We start from the raw sequence: 12,725 nt of genomic DNA on the forward strand, positions 1-12,725 counted from the left end.
CCGGACTCCCTCCGGGCTAGCCGTGGTGCACTAACCCCTTCAGGCTCTCTTCCTGCCGCCAGCCCCAGTCCTCTCCCTGCGCTCCGACTGAAAGCCGATACCCGAGCCTCAGCTTCCAGCCCCGCCCGCCACGGCAGCCGAGCAGACAAGCCTCTCGGGCTGGTGTGTGCCTGAGGGCACCGGTCCTCTGTGCCAGAATCTCTCTGCTTTGCCCTCCGCACCCCTGTTGCTGTGCTCTCCTCCGCTACTCCGAAGCTTTCCCCCTCCGCCACCTGCAGTCTCCGCCCGCGAAGGGGCTTGTAGTGTGTAGAAACCTTCCCCCCTTCACGGCTCCCTCCCACTGGTGCAGGTCCCGTCCCTATCCTATTGTCTCTGTTTATTCTTTTTTTCTTTTGCCCTACCCAGGTATGTGGGGAGCTTCTTGCCTTTTGGGGGGTCTGAGGTCTTCTGTCAGCGTTCAGTAGGTGTTCTGTAGGAGTTGTTCCACGTGTAGATGAATTTCTGATGTATCTGTGGGGAGGAAGGTGATCTCCGCGTCTTACTCTTCCGCCATCTTCCTCCGGGGTCCTGAAGCATGTCCTTGCCTCCTATCACACTGGAATCCCATCAAGCCTTCAGGCTTCCTACCAGCTTACAGGATGGAATCTGCTGGCGTCTCCCCGCTTTTCCCCTCCATTAATGGCAGGGTCCCAATGTGTACTTGCGACCCATGCTTTTCTCAAACCAGTGCTTCTCCCGTTTAGCGCGCGCCCTGGTGCCTTTTTAATGAAGCTTTTCTGTACTCTCCCATCTGTGAATTTTTCTCCTTAGTAGAAAGGATGAAAGCATAATTGAGTTGTTTACCCTCCTTTGATTTCCTTACACTCTCTTCTTCAAGTAATAGGTCAATATTTTTACTCTTACTCTTGTTCCAAATATGTTATCATTATTGTTTCATAACACTTAGTTCATTCTGGATTTTGAGTTTTCCTCATCCACTGTTCTTACAGATTTCAACTATTGTTTCACATAGTTTTTATATTCCATTCACAAATAGAAAAGACCCTGATACAGAATATTCATACAGCTTGAGTCTAGGATGAGTTTGTGTCAACAATACCTATAATACAGGCAGTCTCCTCCTGTGTGTCTAGAAGACAAAATGATAAAATCTAGGACTGATTTTGGAATATTTTTTGTGCTTTGGACTGGGAAAAGAAGATGGCTTGTACATCATCATTCTTTGTCCACGATCTCTGGCTTGTTAAAAATTATAAAAGGTATTCTGTGAGTTAACTCTTTCAGAATCTCTCGCAAAAGACAGGTATCCCCAGCTATTCTAAAAAACCAAAAGAACATTATCTGCTAATCTAAGAACATTGTATTTTGCAACAACTACCATCCTTGACCTTGTGAATATCTTTCTAACTTTGAGCCTGCTTTTGCTTCTTTCTTTCTTTTTTACTTTGCAATCTGTGAATAAATGATCCCCATGCATCCATTATAGATGCATTGTCTTTTTTCCTTCAAATTTAAATTATTTTCATTTAATTGCATATTTTCTGTTTCCTTCTTTAAAGTTGTTAAAGAAAGCAAATATGCAACGCTCTTACCCTCAATTTCAATGTAGTACCTGAACTTCACTAAGCTAAGATAAAATGCAATAGGTGATAGAAATTTTTCAATCTAAAAAATTATTCAACAAATGAAAAATACATCTGCTGAACATTTAACAGAACTGAAATTACATTCACAGACCAGCTATCTTTTTCTTACACAGAACTGAAATTACATTCACAGACCAGCTATCTTTTTCTTCTGTATTTTTCTATTCACTAAGAATATTTTATTTTAGAAATCATGATATCTCTATATGAGGGAAGATATTTCAGTAAAGCAATGTTTGTTTGTTTGTTTTCAGCTGATCAGCAAAACTTACTGAATATCTTTGTGCTCAGCTCTGCCATAAACTGTATGGAAAATGCTGCTTAAAGAAATACTAGATTTTGAAATGCTCCTTTGGGATTTAACAGCTTTTTAAAAATGCATTCTAAGTAAATCATACCTCAGTAAATTTAATGTTAAAAAAATAGTAAATAAATGCAACTAAAACGTACTGAGACTAAAAAATTAATCATGGCCAAGGAAGCCAAGAGGCATCCTTACATTCTAGTAAGTTTATATAAAAGATTGATATAGAAGAGGTACCTTTTATAGGCAAATTACTTTTCAACATTTCTTTCAGTATTACAATATGAAATGTCAGCAGGGTACAACTTGACAATCAGTTTGTAACATGTACAGTGTTGATTTATTTATTACAGTAGTTTTCCTGACATAATCACTACCTTCAGCAGTATGTAAAGGTCTGAACTCTTTCAACATAAACATTCAGGTATTCTAGAGACACAGTGTAGCAGAGTGGTAAGAGTACAGGCTGGTTGTCACTAGGTTTGGATTTGAATTCTGAGTTTATCACTTTCTGTTGCATGAACTTAGACTAGGCTACTTAACCTGTCCCTTTTCTCTTTATCTTTCTGTCTCTATTCTCTCTCATTCTCTCTCTCTCTCTCTTTTTAATTATCTTTAAAGATCTATCTTACATGACCGTTACAAATTTTTTTTAAAATAAATTATAAAATATTTCATATAGTACTTGGCACATACTAAGTGCTCAAAAAGTTAGTAAATATATTGTTATCTATTAATGCTTTATAGATACAATGGAAATTTTCCATTGTAAATAGCTTTTACTTACAACGTGATCCTTATGTCCTGGGCTCGTAGGATTCTGCTGATCTTCTTACCTGTAATAAGTGTACATCATTCTGTGAATGATTCTTCACAGAATAGGTTCTTGCTGACAAAGATTGTTTTGATCACTTTTCTCTTAATTATTTTATTTATACTCTTTAACTGCATTGTTTCTGAAGTTCTTTCAATCAAAGTGACATTTTCTTTAGTAATATTGAATACATTTCTTTTAGAATTAATTAGCTTGTCAAAAATATTGGAAAAAATGGTGGGATACTTATTCTTAATGCTTCCTTTAATAAAATGATGACAACTGTTTTTAATAAATTGGTTAAATAAGAATAATTTTTTTACCATTCATCCTGTCTTATATATTAGTTCTATTACAAATTTTAGTTATCACTTAATGTATCTTAAATCTTAATTATAGTATGAAATAATAAAACAACTGGATTCACTAAAAAGAAAAATATTACTTGGGATCTATCTTAAATTCAAGGTTTAAGTTTAGGTACTATTAAGGTTATAATTTTTTTTAATGGATGAGATTTCCTGTGATATGTGTATCTATCAAAGGGCTGTACATAAATGATTAATAAAGTGATATATAGATAGGAAAAATAACAAGAGTTACCTGTTCTGATAGCTTTGGTAATGTGCAGTGAGTAAATAGAGTAGTATTTTGAAAGGCAGCTGTCTGGAAACAGCATTGTCCAAGAAACATTTGTTCCTTATTTGTAGTTTCTAGCTTTACCTTCTGTATACCATTTGAAGTTCTGTCTTATGAATTTTTTCCACCTTTAGATTCTTCTTGTGCTACTTCCTTTTGCATTTAATACAAAATATGCTATACTAAATGGAAAAAAAATACTGAAGTTGTTGAATATGGAATTTTCTATATGGAATATTTGTACCTGAAAAGGAAATGTACCCATAAGGAATGAAATATGGGAAATATTGTTAATAATATTTTAATTATAATCTGAGCTTTTTAAAAAAATTTTATTTTGTTGAAGTATAGTTGATTTACAATGTTGTATTAATTTCTGCTGTACAGCAAAGTGATTCAGTTATACATATATATATACATTCTTTTTCATATTCTTTTCCATTATGGGTTTGTCACAGGATATTGAATATAGTTCCCTGTGCTATAGAGTAGGACCTTGTTGGTTTTTTTTTAATTACTTAGTTTATTTCATTTTTGGCTGCGTTGGGTCTTTGTTGCTGCACATGGGCTTTCTCTAGTTGTGGCGAGCAGGGGTTACGCTTCATTGCGGTGTGTGGGCTTCTCATTGTGGTGGCTTCTCTTTGTTGCACAGCACGGACTCTAGGCGCGCGGGCTTCAGTAGCTGTGGCTTACAGGTTCTAGAGCACAGGCTCAGTGGTTGTGGCACAGGGGATTAGTTGCTCCGCGGCATGTGGGATCTTCCCGGACCAGGGTTCGAACCCAAGTCCGCTGCAGTGGCAGGCAGATTCCTAACCACTGCGCCACCAGGGAAGCCTCTGAGCCATTTTTTTTTTTTTTTTTTTTTGCTGTACGCGGGCCTCTCACTGTTGTGGCCTCTCCCGTTGCGGAGCACAGGCTCCTGACGCGCAGGCTCAGCAGCCATGGCTCACGGGCCCAGCCGCTCCACGGCACGTGGGATCTTCCCGGACAGGGGCACGAACCCATGTCCCCTGCATCGGCAGGCGGACTGTCAACCACTGCGCCACCAGGGAAGCCCCTCTGAGCCATTTTTGTGCTTATGAAAATTTTCAAACATAGACAAAGAGTAAAAAGGACCCAAGGGATACCAAATATCCATCGCCCACTTGGAATAATGATAAACATTTTTCCAACTTGCTTCATCTTATTTTTTTTTAATGTGTTATGGAACAAATTCCAGACACCATACCATTTCACACCTACATATTTCAGTATGATGCTGAGACATTTGAAAAGTTGTTCACCAGGAATTGGTAATTATTTTCATGCCATATATTTCTTTTTCAATTTACCAGGAAATTTTAAATTTGTATGCACTTAATTTCAAATTATGTAGAGCAACAGAGCTACAAGGAAAAAATAGACAAATTCACTATCATAATAGGAGATTTAACATACTGCTGTCATTCACTGATAGAGGATACCTCTTTCAGAACCAGTAGACACCCCCCCAAAAAAGTTAGTAAGGATATAAAAAAAATAATGTAAGCAGCAAATTTGATTCAACAAGCAGATATATAGTCACTATACTCCAAAACTTTAAATTACAAATTATTTTCAAGCACACTGGGAACATTTTTAAAACTGACCATATTGTGCTATAAGGCAAATTTTAACAAATTTCAAAGTATTAAAATTATACAAAGTGTGTCTCTTGACTTGTGGTTAAGCTACAAATCAGTAACAAAAAAGTAACTAGAAGTTATGAAATACACTACTTCTAAGTAACCCCCCAAAAAACAAATCACAATTAGGAGTTAAAAAATAACTTGAACAGAATGATAATAAAAATATTACATACCAAAACTTGTATGTGACTAAAGCTGTGTTTACAGGAAAATGTATAGTCTTATTTTTTTTCAAGGTAACAGTACTGTTTTTTTTTTAATTACACACATGTCTATAAACCTAATAAATAGGTTTTCTCTATTTTTTTTATACAACAGGTTCTTATTAGTCATCAGTTTTATACACATCACTGTATACATGTCAATCCCAATCTCCCAATTCATCACATCACCACCCCCACACCCCGGCGGCTTTCCACCCTTGGTGTCCATACGTTTGTTCTCGACATCTGTGTCTCAATTTCTGCCCTGCAAACGGGTTCATCTGTACCATTTTTCTAGTTTCCACATATATGTGTTAATATACGATATTTGTTTTTCTCTTTCTGACTTACTTCACTCTGTATGACATTCTCTAGATCCATCCACGTCTCAACAAATGACCCAGTTTCGTTCCTTTTTATGGCTTAGTAATATTCCATTGTATATATGTACCACATCTTCTTTATCCATTTGTCTGTCGATGGGCATTTAGGTTGCTTCCATGACCTGGCTATTGTAAATAGTGCTGCAATGAACATTGAGGTGCATGTGTCTTTTTGAATTGTGGTTTTCTCTGGGTATAGGCTGAGTAGTGGGATTGCCAGATCATATGGTAATTCTATTTTTAGTTTTTTAAGGAACCTCCATGTTTTTCTCCATAGTGGCTGTATCAATTTACAGTCCCACCAACAGTGCAAGAGGGTTCCCTTTTCTCCACACCCTCTCCAGCATTTGTTGTTTGTAGATTTTCTGATGAAGCCCATTCTAACTGGTGTGAGGTGATACCTCATTTTACTTTTGATTTGCATTTCTCTAATAATTAGTGATGTTGAGCAGCTTTTCATGTGCTTCTTGGCCATCTGTATACCTTCTTTGGAGAAATGTCTATTTAGGTCTTCTGCCCATTTTTGGATTGGGTTGTTTGTTTTTTTAATATTGAAGTGCATGAGCTATTTATATATTTTGGAGATTAATCCTTTGTCCATTGATTCATTTGTAAATATTTTCTCCCATTCTAAGGGTTATCTTTTCATCTTGTTTATGGTTTCCTTTGCTGTGCAAAAGCTTTTAAGTTTCATTAGGTCCCATTTGTTTATTTTTGTTTTTATTTCCATTACTCTAGGAGGTGGATCAAAAAAGATCTTGCTGTGATTTATGTCAAAGAGTGTGCTTCCTATGTTTTCCTCTAAGAGTTTTACAGTGTCTGGTCTTACGTTTAGGTCTGTAATCCATTTTGAGTTTATTCTTGTGTATGGTGTTAGGAGTGTTCTAATTTCATTCTTTTACATGTAGCTGTCCAGTTTTCCAAGCACCACTTATTGAAGAGACTGTTTTTTCTCCATTGTATATCCTTGCCTCCTTTGTCATAGCTTAGTTGACCATAGGTGCGTGGGTTTACCTCTGGGCTTTCTGTCTTGTTCCATTGATCTATGTTTCTGTTTTTCTGCCAGTACCATATTGTCTTGATTACTGTAGCTTTGTAGTATAGTCTGAAGTCAGGGAGCCTGATTCCTCCAGCTCTGTTTTTTTTCCCCTCAAGACTGCTTTGACTATTTGGGGTCTTTTGTGTCTCCATACAAATTTTAAGATTTTTTGTTCTAGTTCTGTAAAAATTGCCATTGGTAATCTAATAGGGATTGCATTGAATCTGTAGATTGCTTTGGGTAGTAGAGTCATTTTCACAATATTGATTCTTCCAATTCAAGAACATGGTGTATCTCTCCAACTGTTGGTATCATCTTTAATTTCTTTCATCAGTGTCTTATAGTTTTCTGCATACAGGTCTTTTGCCTCCCTAGGTAGGTTTATTCCTAGGTATTTTATCCTTTTTGTTGCAGTGGTAAATGGGAGTGTTTCCTTAATTTCTCTTTAAGATTTTTCATCATTAGTGTATAGGAATGCAAGAGATTTCTGTGCATTAATTTTGTATCCTGAAACTTTACCAAATTCATTGATTAACTCTAGTAGTTTTCTGTTGGCATCTTTAGGATTCTCTATGTGTAGTATCATGTCATCTGCAAACAGTGACAGTTTTACTTTTTCTTTTCCAATTTGTATTCCTTTTATTTCTTTTTCTTCTCTGATTGCCGTGTCTAGGCCTTCCACAACTATGTTGAATAATAGCAGTGAGAGTGGACATCCTTGTCTCATTCCTGATCTTAGAGGAAATGCTTTCAGTTTTTCACCATTGAGAATGATGCTTGCTGTGGGATTGTCATATATGGCCTTTATTATGTTGAGGTAGTTTCCCTCTATGCCCACTTTCTGGAGAGTTTTTATCATAAATGGGTGTTCAATTTTGTCAGAAGCTTTTTCTGCATCTATTGAGATGATCATATGGTTTTTATTCTTCAGTTTCTTAATATGGTGTATCACATTGATTGATTTGTGTATATTGAAGAATCCTTGCATCCCTGGGATAAATCCCACTTGATTAAGTTGTATGATCCTTTTAATGTGTTGCTGGATTCTGTTTGCTAGTATTTTGTTGAGGATTTTTGCATCTATATTCATCAGTGATATTGGTCTGTAATTTTCTTTTTTGTAGTATATTTGTCTGGTTTTGGTGTCAGGGTGATGGTGGCCTCATAGAATTAGTGTAGGAGTGTTCCTTTCTCTGCAATTTTTGGAAGAGTTTGAGAAGGATGGGTGTTAGCTCTTCACTATATGTTTGATAAAATTCACCTGTGAAGCCATCTGGTCCTGGACTTTTGTTTGTTGGAAGATTTTTAATTACAGTATTAATTTCATTCCTTGTGATTGGTCTGTTCATATTTTCTATTTCTTCCTGGTTCAGTCTTGGAAGGTTATACCTTTCTAAGAATTTGTCCATTTCTTCCAGGTTGTCCATTTTATTGGCATAGAGTTGCTTGTAGTAGTCTCTTAGGATGCCTTGTACTTCTGCAGTGTCTGTTGTAACTTCTCCTTTTTCATTTCTAATTTTATTGATTTGAGTCCTCTCCCTCTTTTTCTTGATGAGTCTGGCTAATGGTTTATCAGTGTTGTTTATCTTCTCAATGAGCCAGCTTTGGTTTTATTAATCTTTGCCATTGTTTTCTTTGTTTCTATTTCATTTATTTCTGCTCTGATCTTTATGATTTCTTTCCTTCTGCTCACTTTGGGTTTTGTTTGTTCTTCTTTCTCCAGTTCCTTTAGTTGTAAGGTGAGATTGTTTACTTGAGACTTCTCTTGTTTCTTGAGGTAGGCTTGTACAGCTATAAACTTCCCTCTTAGAACTGCTTTTGCTGCATCCCATAGGTTTTGGATTGTCGAGTTTTCATTGTCATTTGTCTCTAGGTGTTTTTTGATTTCCTCTTTGACTTCTTCAGTGATCTCTTGGTAATTTAGTAATGTATTGTTTAGCCTCAATGTGTTTGTGTTTTTTACTTTTTTCCCCTGTAATTGATATCTAGTCTCATAGCGTTGTGGTCAGAAAAGATGCTTAATATGATTTCAGTTTTCTTAAATTTACTGAGGCTTGATTTGTGACCCAAGATGTGATCTGTCCTGGAGAATGTTCCATGTGCACTTGAGAAGAAAGTGTAATCTGCTGTTTTTGGATGGAATGTCCTATAAATATCAATTAAATCTATCTGGTCTATTGTGTCATTTAAAGCTTCTGTTTCCTTATTTATTTTCATTTTGGATGATCTGTCCATTGGTGTAAGTGAGGTGTTAAAGTCTGGCCTACTATTATTGTGTTACTGTCTATTACCTCTTTTACAGCTGTTAACAGTTGCCTTATGTATTGAGGTGCTCCTGTGTTGGGTGCATATATATTTATAATTGTTATATCTTCTTCTTGGTTTGATCCCTTAATCATTATGTAGTGTCCTTCCTTGTCTCTTATAGCATTCTTTATTTATTTTTTCTTGCGGTATGCAGGCCTCTCACTGTTGTGGCCTCTCCCCTTGCGGAGCACAGGTTCCAGATGCACAGGCTCAGCGCCCATGGCTCACAGGCCCAGCCGCTCTGCGGCATGTAGGATCTTCCTGGACCAGGGCATGAACCCGTGTCCCCTGCTTCGGCAGGCGGATTCTCAACCACTGCGCCAGCAGGGAAGCCCTAACATTCTTTATTTTAAGGTCTATTTTATCCGATGTGAGTATTGCTACTCCAGCTTCCTTTTTTTTTTTTTTTTTTGTTGTACACGGGCCTCTCACTGCTGTGGCCCCTCCCGTTGCGGAGCACAGGCTCCGGACGCGCAGGCTCAGTGGCCATGGCTCACGGGCCCAGCCGCTCCGCGGCATGTGGGATCTTCCCGGTCCAGGGCACGAACCCGTGTCCCCTGCATTGGCAGGCAGACTGTCAACCACTGCGCCACCAGGGAAGCCCTCCAGCTTCCTTTTGATTTCCATTTGCATGGAATATCTTTTTCCAACCCTTCACTTTCAGTCTGTATGTATCCCTAGGTCTGAAGTGGATCTCTTGTAGACAGCATATATATGGATCTTGTTTTTGTATCCATTCAGCAAGCCTGTGTCTTTTGGTTGGAGCATTTAATCCATTCATGTTTAAGGTAATTATCTATATGTATGTTCCTATGACCATTTTCTTAATTGTTTTGGGTTTGTTTTTGTAGGCCCTTTTCTTCTCTTGTGTTTACCACTTAGAGAAGTTCCTTTAGCATTTGATGTAGAGCTGGTTTGGTGGTGCTGAATTCTCTTAGCTTTTGCTTGTCTGTAAAACTTTTGATTTCTCCATCGAATCTGAATGAGATCCTTGCCGAGAAGAGTAATCTTGGTTGTAGGTTCTTCCTTTTCATCAGTTTACGTTCTGGGTTGTAGAATTTCTGCTGAGAAATCAGCTGTTAACCTTATGGGAGTTCCCTTGTATGTTATTTGTCATTTTTCCCTTGCTGCTTTCAGTAATTTTTCTTTGTCTTTAATTTTTGCTCATTTGATTACTGTGTGTCTGGGCGTGTTTCTCCTTGGGTTTATCCTGTGTGGGACTCACTGCGCTTCCTGGACTTGGGTGGCTTTTTTGTTTCCCATGTTAAGGAAGTTTTCAACTATAATCTCTTCAAATATTTTCTTGGGTCCTTCCTGTCTCTCTTCTCCTTCTGTGACTCTTATAATGCGAATGTTGTTGCGTTTAATGTTGTCCCAGAGGTCTCTTAGGCTGTCTTCATTTCTTTACATTCTTTTTTCTTTATTCTGTTCTGCAGCAGTGAATTCCACCATTCTGTCTTCCAGGTCACTTATCCATTCTTTTGCCTCAGTTATTCTGCTATTCATTCCTTCTAGTGTAGTTTTCATTTCAGTTATTGTATTGATCATCTCTGTTTGTTTGTTCTTTAATTTTTCTAGGCTTTTGTTAAACATTTCTTGCATCTTCTCGATCTTTGCCTCCATTGTTTGTCCGAGGTCCTGGATCATCTTCACTATCATTATTCTGAATTCTTTTTCTGGAAGGTTGCCTATCTCCACTTCATTTAGTTGTTTTTCTGGGGTTTTATTTTGTTCCTTCATCTGGTACATAGCCCTCTGCCTTTTCATCTTGTCTATCTTTCTGTGAATGTGGTTTTTGTTCCACAGGCTGCAGGATTGTAGTTCTTCTTGCTTCTGCTCTCTGCCCTCTGGTGAATGAGGCTATCTAAGAGGCCTGTGCAGGTTTCCTGATGGGAGGGACTGGTGGTGGGTAGAGCTGGGTGTTACTCTGGTGGGCAGAGCTCAGTAAAACTTTAATCCACTTGAGTGCTGATGGGTGGGGCTGTGTTCCCTCCCTGTTGGTTGTTTGGCCTGAGGCAACCCAACACTGGAGCCTATTTGGGCTCTTTAGTGGGCTAATGGCAGCCTCTGGGAGGGCTCACACCAAGGAGTACTTTCCAGAACTTCTGCTGACAGTGTTCTTGTCCCCATGGTGAGCCACAGCCACCCCCCGCCTCTGCAGGACATCCTCCAACACTAGCAGGTAGGTCTGGTTCAGTTTCCCCTGGGATCACTGCTCCTTCCCCTGGGTCCCGATGCACACACTACTTTGTGTGTGCCCTCCAAGAGTGGAGTCTCTGTTTCCCCCAGTCCTGTCAAAGTTCTGTAATCATATCCCACTAGGTTTCAAAGTCTGATTCTCTAGGAATTCCTCCTCCCGTTGCTGGACCCCCAGGTTGGGAAGCCTGATGTGGGGCTCAGAACCTTCACTCCAGTGAGTGGACTTCTGTGGTGTAAGTGTTGCCCAGTCTGTGAGTCACCCACCCAGCAGTTCTGGGATTTGATTTTGCTGTGATTGTGCTCCTCCTATTGTATCATTGTGGCTTCTTTGTCTTTGGATGTGGGGTATCTTTTTTGGTGAGTTCCAGTGTCTTCCTGTCGATGATTGTCCAGCAGCTAGTTGTGATTCTGGTGTTCTCACAAGAGGGAGTGAGAGCAAGTCTTTCTACTCCGCCATCTTGGTTTAGGCCTCATGCCATAATTTGTTATCTTGTGGTAATAACGTCCAAAGGAATACTTTCCCCAAGCTTGAACTGCTTCCAAAGGATGTGTTTTCTAAAAGAACAGGTGCTCACCTTGTTCCACTAGTACACACTCTCATGGTAAACCAAGCTCATAATTGTAAATATCACCCTTTTATTTACAAAGAATGCAAATTATTAAAGGGGTACATCCAACTCTGGATCTGACTTTTAAATGCAAATTTGTGAACATTAGTGTTTATTAATAGGAGCAAATTATTCACCATACATCTGCAACCACCAATCATGACCTGCTTGCGTATAGGGCACCTTAGTTGAGAGCAAAGGCTAAGAGGGCCACTTTTTCTGTGTTTAGGCAGCAAGTGGGAAAGTGGGGCAGTGGGTGGGAGGTATCAAGGTATTTTTGTCAGAAGAGGTGAGAAAGCCGTTTCCTGTAATGGGATCTGTGACTTAGTGAGGACCTGGAGTTGGCAACATCGCAAATGAATGGTGTCAGCACACATTAAGCCAAGCACTAAATCAAGGGTTATATTCTTAGGTGCTGAAAGTACATTTCAGAGTCATGGGAAGTAATTTGGGCTTGGTGTTTAAAACTATATTCAGTATTATAGCATTATATAAGATAAACTAAATATTATATATGTATATGTGTATATATATATATATATATACTAGAAGCTATAGAAAAGCTATGAGATACGTAGGTTTTTAAAAACGTACCTGGGGTTAAAAGAAATGAAAAACAATGCTTTGTATTATTCTTCCTTAATGTGTGATCCTTAGACTTTCTGTATTAAAATCATGTGGCATGTTTGTTAAAAATATACATAGCCTGCAGACCTATGGAATCCAAATCTCTAGTGATGAGATCTGATAATCTGCATTTTAAGAAGCTCTAGACTGATTCTCATTCGTATGCAGTTTAACTATGGAAAAATAAGTGAGAATGAATCAGTGGTTCCTAAACCTCTGACCACCGTGTGGGGTCAGGCTGGCTGCATCCTTATCATCTGTGAGTCTTTACAAAGCACACATTCTTATA

At 38.4% G+C, this 12,725-nt stretch overlaps 1 protein-coding gene across 5 annotated transcripts in view; it reads left to right on the top strand.

Moving 5' to 3' along the window:
• The window catches only part of UNC80 (unc-80 homolog, NALCN channel complex subunit), a gene marked incomplete at both ends in the record, with an annotated part of 248,689 nt that overhangs the window by 80,093 nt on the left and 155,871 nt on the right, over positions 1 to 12,725 (top strand). The gene's annotated exons all lie outside the window — the stretch shown is intronic.

The sequence above is a fragment of the Mesoplodon bidens genome, assembly GCF_964165515.1.
Source record: "Mesoplodon bidens genome assembly, chromosome: 8".
Taxonomy (NCBI): Eukaryota; Metazoa; Chordata; class Mammalia; order Artiodactyla; family Ziphiidae; genus Mesoplodon; species Mesoplodon bidens.